The sequence below is a fragment of the Arachis hypogaea genome, chromosome 3 (genome assembly GCF_003086295.3).
Source record: "Arachis hypogaea cultivar Tifrunner chromosome 3, arahy.Tifrunner.gnm2.J5K5, whole genome shotgun sequence".
Classification (NCBI taxonomy): domain Eukaryota; kingdom Viridiplantae; phylum Streptophyta; class Magnoliopsida; order Fabales; family Fabaceae; genus Arachis; species Arachis hypogaea.
In genome coordinates, this window is record NC_092038.1 from 55,781,656 (window position 1) to 55,789,504 (window position 7,849).

The window sequence follows — 7,849 nt, forward strand, 5'->3', positions numbered from 1 at the left end:
CATGCATCTCTTGAGATCCATGAATGGGCTCTCTTGTTTGCTCCATCATCTTCTTAGTGACGGGCTTGTCCTCTTCAATGAGGATGTCTCCTTCTATGACAACTCCAGCTAAGTTGCATAGGTGACAAATGAGATGAGGAAAGGCTAACCTTGCCAAAGTGGATGACTTGTCAGCCACCTTGTAGAGTTCTAGAGGTATGATCTCATGAACTTCCACTTCCTCCCCAATCATGATACTATGGATCATGATGGCCCGATCTACAGTAACTTCAGATCGGTTGCTAGTAGGGATGATGGAGCGTTGGATGAACTCCAACCATCCTCTAGCCACAGGCTTAAGGTCCAGTCTTCTCAATTGAACCAGCTTGCCTTTTGAGTCTCTTTTCCATTGAGCTCCTTCCACACATATGTCCATGAGGACTTGGTCCAACCTTTGATCAAAGTTGACCCTTCTAGTGTAGGGGCGTGCGTCCTCTTGCATCATAGGCAAGTTGAATGCCAACCTTACATTCTCCAGACTAAAATCTAAGCATTTTTCCCGAACCATTGTAAGCCAATTCTTTGGCTTTGAGTTCATGCTTTGATCATGGTTCCAAGTGATCCATGCATTTGCATAGGATTCTTGAATCGTTAAGATTCCGACTTGTTGAATGGGATTGGAGAGAACTTCCCATCCTCTTCTTATAATCTCTTGTCGGATCTCCGGATATTCGCCCTTTTTGAGCTTAAAAGGGACCTCAGGGATCACCTTTTTCTTGGCCACAACTTCATAGAAGTGGTCTTAATGGGCTTTTGAGATGAATCTCTCCATCTCCCATGACTCAGAGGTTGAAGCAATTGCCTTCCCTTTCCTTTTTCTTGAGGTTTCTCTGGCCTTAGGTGCCATCAATGGTTATGGAAAAAATAAAAAAGCTATGCTTTTACCACACCAAACTTAGAATGTTGCTCGCCCTCGAGCAAAACAAGAAAGAATAGAAGAAGAAGAAGATATCGAGGAGAGGGAGAGAGGTGTGTGTTTCGGCCAAGGGGGAGAAGAGATGGTAGTGTTGTGTGAAAATGAAGAAGGATGGAGGGGATTTTATAGTGGAGGGAGAGGGGTTTGGGTTCGGTCATTTAGGGTGGGTTTGGGTGGGAAAGAGATTTTGAATTTGAAGGTAGGTGGGGTTTATGGGGAAGAGTGAATGAATGTGACTGGTGAAAGGGTAATGGGAAAGAGAGATTGAGGTGATTGGTGAAGGGTATAGTGTTATTAGATTGTGTGAAGAAGAAGTGGGGTAGGTGGGGATCCTGTGGGGACCACATATCTTGAGGTGTCAAGGATTTCTCATCCCTGCACCTTTTAGGCATGTAAAACGCCCTCTGTATGCAATCCTGGCATTTAACGCCAGACTGATGCTTGTTTCTGGCATTAAACGCCCAAATGTAGCTTGTTTCTGGCGTTTAACGCCAGCCTGATGCTTATTTCTGGCGTTAAATGCCAGCTTGGTGCTTGTTTCTGGCGTTAAACGCCAGACAGATGCTTGTTTTTGGCGTTTAAACGCCAGACAGCTATTCCTCCAGGGTGTGCTTTTTCTTCTGCTGTTTTTGATTCTGTTTTTAATTTTTGCAATTGTTTTGTGACTCCACATGATCATAAACCTAATAAAACATAAAAGAACAATAGAAATATAGATAAATAAAAATTGGGTTGCCACCCAATAAACGCTTCTTTAATGTCAATAGCTTGATAGTGAGCTCTCATGGAGATTCACAGATGTTCAGAGCATTGTTGGGACCTCCCAACACCAAACTTAGAGTTTGAATGTGGGAGTTCAACACAAAACTTAGAGTTTGGTCCTCCCAACACCAAACTTAGAGTTTGATTGTGGGGACTTTGTTTGACTCTGTATTGAGAGAAGCTTTTCATGCTTCCTCTCCATGGTTGCAGAGGAAGATCCTTGAGTTTTAAACGCAAGGCAGTCCCCATTCAATTGAAGGACTAGCTCTCCTCTGTCAATATCAATTACAGCTCCTGCTGTGGTTGGGAAGGGTCTTCCAAGGATGATGCATTCATCCTCATCCTTCCCAGTGTTTAGGATTATGAAATCAGCAGGGATGTAAAGGCCTTTAACCTTCACTAACACATCCTCTACCAATCCATAAGCTTCTTTTATTGACTTGTCTACCATCTCTAATGAGATTATTGCAGCTTGTACCTTAAAGATCCCTGGTTTCTCCATTACAGAGAATGGCATAAGATTTATACCTGACCCCAGGTTATACAGAGCCTTCTTAAAGGTCATGGTGCCTATGGTACAGGGTATTAAGAATTTACCAGGATCTTATTTCTTTTGAGGAAGAGTTTGCTGAACCCATGTATTTAGTTCACTAATGAGTAAGGGAGGTTCATCTTCCCAAGTCTCATTACCAAACAACTTGGCATTCAGCTTCATGATGGCTCCTAGATATTAAGCAACTTGCTCTTCAGTTACATCTTCATCCTCTTCAGAGGAAGAATAGTTCTCAGAGCTCATGAATGGCAGAAGGAAGTTTAATGGAATCTCTATGGTCTCTATATGAGCCTCAGATTCCTTTAGGTCCTCAATAGGGAACTCCTTTCTGTCTGGGAGACGTCCCATGAGGTCTTCCTCATTGGGATTCACGTCCTCCGCTTCCTCTTTGGATTCAGCCATTTTGATCATATCAATGGCCTTGCACTCTCTTTTTGGATTCTCTTCTGTATTGCTTGGGAGAGTACTAGGAGGAGTTTTAGTGATTTTTTTACTCAGCTGACCCACTTGTGCCTCCAAGTTTCTAATGGAGGACCTTGTTTCATTCATGAAACTTAAAGTGGCCTTAGATAGATCAAAGACTATGTTTGCTAAGCTAGAGGGGCTCTGCTCAGAATTCTCTATCTGTTGCTGAGAAGATGATAGAAAAGGCTTGCTATTGCTAAACCTATTTCTTCCACCATTATTAAAGCCTTGTTGAGGCTTTTGTTGATCCTTCCATGAGAAATTTGGATGATTTCTCCATGAGGGATTATAGTTTTTTCCATAGGGTTCACCCATGTAATTCACCTCTGCTATTGCAGGGTTCTCAGGATCATAAGCTTCTTCTTCAGAAGATGCCTCTTTAGTACTATTGGATGCATTTTACAATCCATTCAGACTTTGAGAAATCATGTTGACTTGCTGAGTCAACATTTTGTTCTGAGCCAATATGGCGTTTAGAGCATCAATTTTAAGAACTCCCTTCTTCTGAGGCGTCCCATTACTCACAGGATTCCTCTCAGAGGTGTACATGAATTGGTTATTTGCAACCATGTCAATGAGTTCGTGAGCTTCTGCAGGCATTTTCTTTAGGTGAATGGATCCACCTGCAAAATGGTCCAGTGACATCTTAGAGAACTCAGATAGACCATCATGGAATATATCCAAAATGGTCCACTCTGAAAGCATGTCAGAAGGACACTTTTTGGTCAACTGCTTGTATCTTTCCCAAGCTTCATAGAGGGATTCACCATCTTTTTGCCTGAAGGTCTGAACATCCACTCTAAGCTTGCTCAGCTTTTGAGGAGGAAAGAACTTGGCCAAGAAGGCCGTGACCAGCTTATCCCAAGAGTCCAAGCTATCTTTAGGTTGTGAGTCCAACCATGTTCTAGCTCTGTCTCTCACAGCAAAAGGGAAAAGCATGAGCCTGTAGACTTCAAGATCTACTCCATTAGTCTTAATAGTATCACAGATCTGCAAGAACTCAGTTAAAAACTGATAGGGATCTTCTGATGAAAGTCCATGAAACTTATAGTTCTGTTGCATTAGAGCAACTAGTTGAGGCTTCAGCTCAAAATTATTTGCTCCAATGGTAGTGATTGAGATGCTTCTTCCATAAAAATTAGAAGTAGGTGTAGTATAATCACCAAGCATCTTCCTGTTAGGTTCGGCCATGTCTCCTTCTTTTTCGAGATTCTCTGTAAGGTTTTCTCTGGATTGTTGTGCTTTAGCTTCTCTTAGCTTCCTCTTCAGAGTCCTTTCAGGTTCAGGATCTGCTTCAACAAGAATGTCCTTGTCCTTGCTCCTGCTCATATGAAAAAGAAGAGGACAGAAAAGAAAGATGAATCCTCTATGTCACAGTATAGAGATTCCTTTATGTGAGTAAAAGAAGAAAAGAATAGAAGAAGGAGAAGAGAAAAATTCGAACATATAGGAGAAGAGAGGATTCGAATTTTGAGATGAGGAGAAGTGTTAGTAAATAAATAAATAAATAGAAAGAGATGAGAGGGAGAAAATTTCGAAAATTGTTTTTGAAAATAGGTTAGTGATTTTCGAAAATTAAGAGAAGAAATAAAATTAAAATTAAAATTTGAAACAATTAGTTAATTAAAAAGAATTTTGAAAAAAAGGGAGGTGATTTTCGAAAATTAGAGAGAGGAAAGTAGTTAGGTGGTTTTGAAAAAGATAAGAAATAGTAAAACAAACAAAAAGTCAATTAGTTAGTTGAAAAAGATTTGAAAATCAATTTTGAAAAGATAAGGAGTTAGAAAAGATTTTTGAAATTGATTTTGAAAAAAAGATATGATTTGAAAAGATATGACTGAAATTTATTTTGAAAAAAGAATTGAAAAGGAAATCAAAAAGATTTGATTTTAAAATTATAGTTGATTACTTGACTAATGAGAAACTAAAAGATATGATTCTAGAATTTAAAGATTGAACCTTTCTTAACAAGAAAGTAACAAACTTTAAATTTTTGAATCAATCACATTAATTGTTAGTAAAGTTTTCGAAAATTATGAAATAAAATTAGAAAAAGATTTTGAAAATCAATTTTTAAAATTTTTGAAAAATAATAAGAAAAATGAAAAAGGTTTGATTTTTTGAAAAAAGATTTTGAAAAGATAGGATTTTTAAAATTAAAATCTTGACTTGACTAACAAGAAACAACTTATTTTAAAAATTTTTGACTAAGTCAACCCAAAGATTTCGAAATTTATGAGAGAAATAAGGGAAATATATTTTTAGATTTTTGAATTTAATGTGGAAAGAGAAAAACAACAGAATGACTCAAGACATAAAAATTATGAATCAAAACAACTAATGCATGCAAGAACACTATGAATGTCAAGATGAACACCAAGAACACTTTGAAGATCAAGATGAACATCAAGTCTTATCTTTGAAAAATTTTCAAGAGGGGAAAATATACAAGACACCAAACTTAGAAATTTTCAATGTTTAGACACTATGGATAAAAAAAAACATATGAAAAACAACAAAAGACATAAAACAAGAAAATATGAAGATCAAACAAGAAGACTTATCAAGAACAACTTGAAGATCATGAAGAACACCATGCATGAGTTTTTCGAAAAATGTACAAATTTTAAAAATATGCAATTGACACCAAACTTAAAATTTGACACTAGACTCAAACAAGAAACACAAAAATATTTTTTTTGGAAAAACGAAAACAAATAAAAATTTTTTGAAAGATTTTTGAAAACTTTTTGAAAAGAAAATTACCTAATCTGAGCAACAAGATGAACCATCAGTTGTCCAAACTCAAACAATCCCCGGCAACGGCGCCAAAAACTTGATAGGCAAAATTGTGACTCATACTTTTTCACAACTCGAACAATTCCTAGCAATGACTCCAAAAACTTGGTGCACAATACTATGGTTCACACACATTCTTCACAACTTCGCACAACTAACCAGCAAGTGCACTGTGTCGTCCAAGTAATAAACCTTACGTGAGTAAGGGTCGATCCCACGGAGATTGTTGGTATGAAGCAAGCTATGGTCATCTTGTAAATCTCAGTCAGGAAAATTCTAATGGTTATAATGGTTTTCGAATATAAAGATAAGTAAAGCATAAAATAAAGATAGAGATACTTATGTAATTCATTGGTGGGAATTTCAGATAAGCGCATGAAGATACTGTGTTCTTTCTGAATCTCTGTTTTCCTACTGCTTTCATCCAATCATTCTTACTCCTTTCCATGGCAAGCTGTATGTTGGGGGATCACCGTTGTCAATGGCTACCGTCTGTCCTCTTAGTGAAAATGGTCTAGGTGCGCTGTCACCGCACGGCTAATCATCTGTCAGTTCTCGATCATGTAAGAATAGGATTTACTATCCTTTTGCGTTGTCACCACGCCCTACAGTTGCGAGTTTGAAGCTCGTCACAGTCATTCAATCCCTGAATCCTACTCGGAATACCATAGATAAGGTTTAGACTTTCCGAATTCTCTAGAATGCTGCCAATGGATTCTAACTTTTACCACGAAGATTTTGATTAAGGAATCCAATAGATATTCATTCAATCTTATTTGCATGTAGAACGAAAGTGGTTGTTAGGCACAGGTTCATAAGTGAGAATGGTGATGAGCGTCACATAATCATCACATTCATCAGGTTCTTGGGTGCAAATTAATATCTTAGAATAAGAATAAGCGTGAATTAAATAGAAAATAGTAGTAATTGCATTAATACTCGAGGAACAGCAGAGCTCCACACCTTTAATCTATGGTGTGTAGAAACTCCACCGTTGAAAATACATAAGTGATAAAGGTGTTCATTGGTTCCGGCCCCAGAGGGGGAACCAGAATAATCAAGACTCTGGTCTAAGGACTAAACATCCAAAGATGATCAAAAGATGTCTAATACAATAGTAAAAAGTTCTATTTATACTAAACTAGTTACTAGGGTTACAAGAATAAGTAAATGATGCAGAAATCCACTTCTGGGCCCACTTTGGTGTGTGCTTGGGCTGAGCTTAAGCTTTACACGTGTAGAGGCTTCTCTTGGGGTTAAACGCCAAGTTGTAACGTGTTTTTGGCGTTTAACTCTGGCTTGTGACGTGTTTCTGGCGTTTTACTCCAGAATGGTGCATGGAACTGGCGTTGAACGCCAGTTTGTGTCATCTAAACTCGAATAAAGTATGGACTATTATATATTGCTAGAAATCCCTGGATGTCTACTTTCCAACGCAATTAAAGGCGCGCCATTTAGAGTTCTGTAGCTCCAGAAAATCTATTTTGAGTGCAGGGAGGTCAGAATCCAACAGCATCTGTAATCCTTTTTCAACCTCCTATCAGATTTTTGCTCAGATCCCTTAATTTCAGCCAGAAAATTCCTGAAATCACAGAAAAACACACAAACTCATAGTAAAGTCTAGAAATGTGAATTTTGCATAAAAACTAATAAAAACATCCCTAAAAGTAGCTAGATCCTACTAAAAACTACCTAAAAACAATGCCAAAAGCTTATAAATTATCTGCTCATCACGTATGCACAGGTCCCTGCATGTGGTTTCATTAATTAAACACATGATCCGTGATTTCGGGGCCTTTTCCCCAGTTTTGGAAGGCTTAATGTTGAATCAAAGGTGCTATATCAAGCGGAATTGAAGCCATATGAATACATTATGAGGAGCTTACATTAGGTTTTCTTTTTAGTTTTCATTAGGGTTGAAAGCATACTTAGGAGTAGGAGTAGTGTAGATAGCACTTTCTATCCTAGGGTTTTGATTGTAGCATTTTATAGCAAGTTTGATCTTGGATTTTGCTTCTTTAATTGTAAGTACTCTTTAATTTCTCTTTAATTACATTATTTTTACTCTCATTTTCCTTTGGTTCAAGTACTTTGTTAATATTTGCAATTTTAAGTTCTTGAAGTTTTGATTGATAAATTTCATATTTTATGCTTTATATATGCTTGATTGCTTGTCTATTGTTGAAATCATGAATAGTTGGTTATAGTTTTCCATTTTTTCTTACAATTTTCCATGTTTTGGTTTTATGCCTACAAGGTGTTTGTGAGAATGCCAACTTTAGAATTTGAGTAGATTTTCACACCTTGGCTTGGGG

The 7,849-nt window shown here is 37.5% G+C and overlaps 1 non-coding gene across 1 annotated transcript; it reads left to right on the top strand.

The window, feature by feature from the left end:
* Nucleotides 1-3,434: 3,434 nt before the first annotated feature.
* Nucleotides 3,435-3,542, top strand: LOC112792839 (small nucleolar RNA R71). Its single transcript, XR_003197561.1, has one exon. It is a non-coding gene; the product is annotated as a small nucleolar RNA R71 (small nucleolar RNA).
* The last annotated feature ends 4,307 nt before the right edge of the window (nt 3,543-7,849 follow it).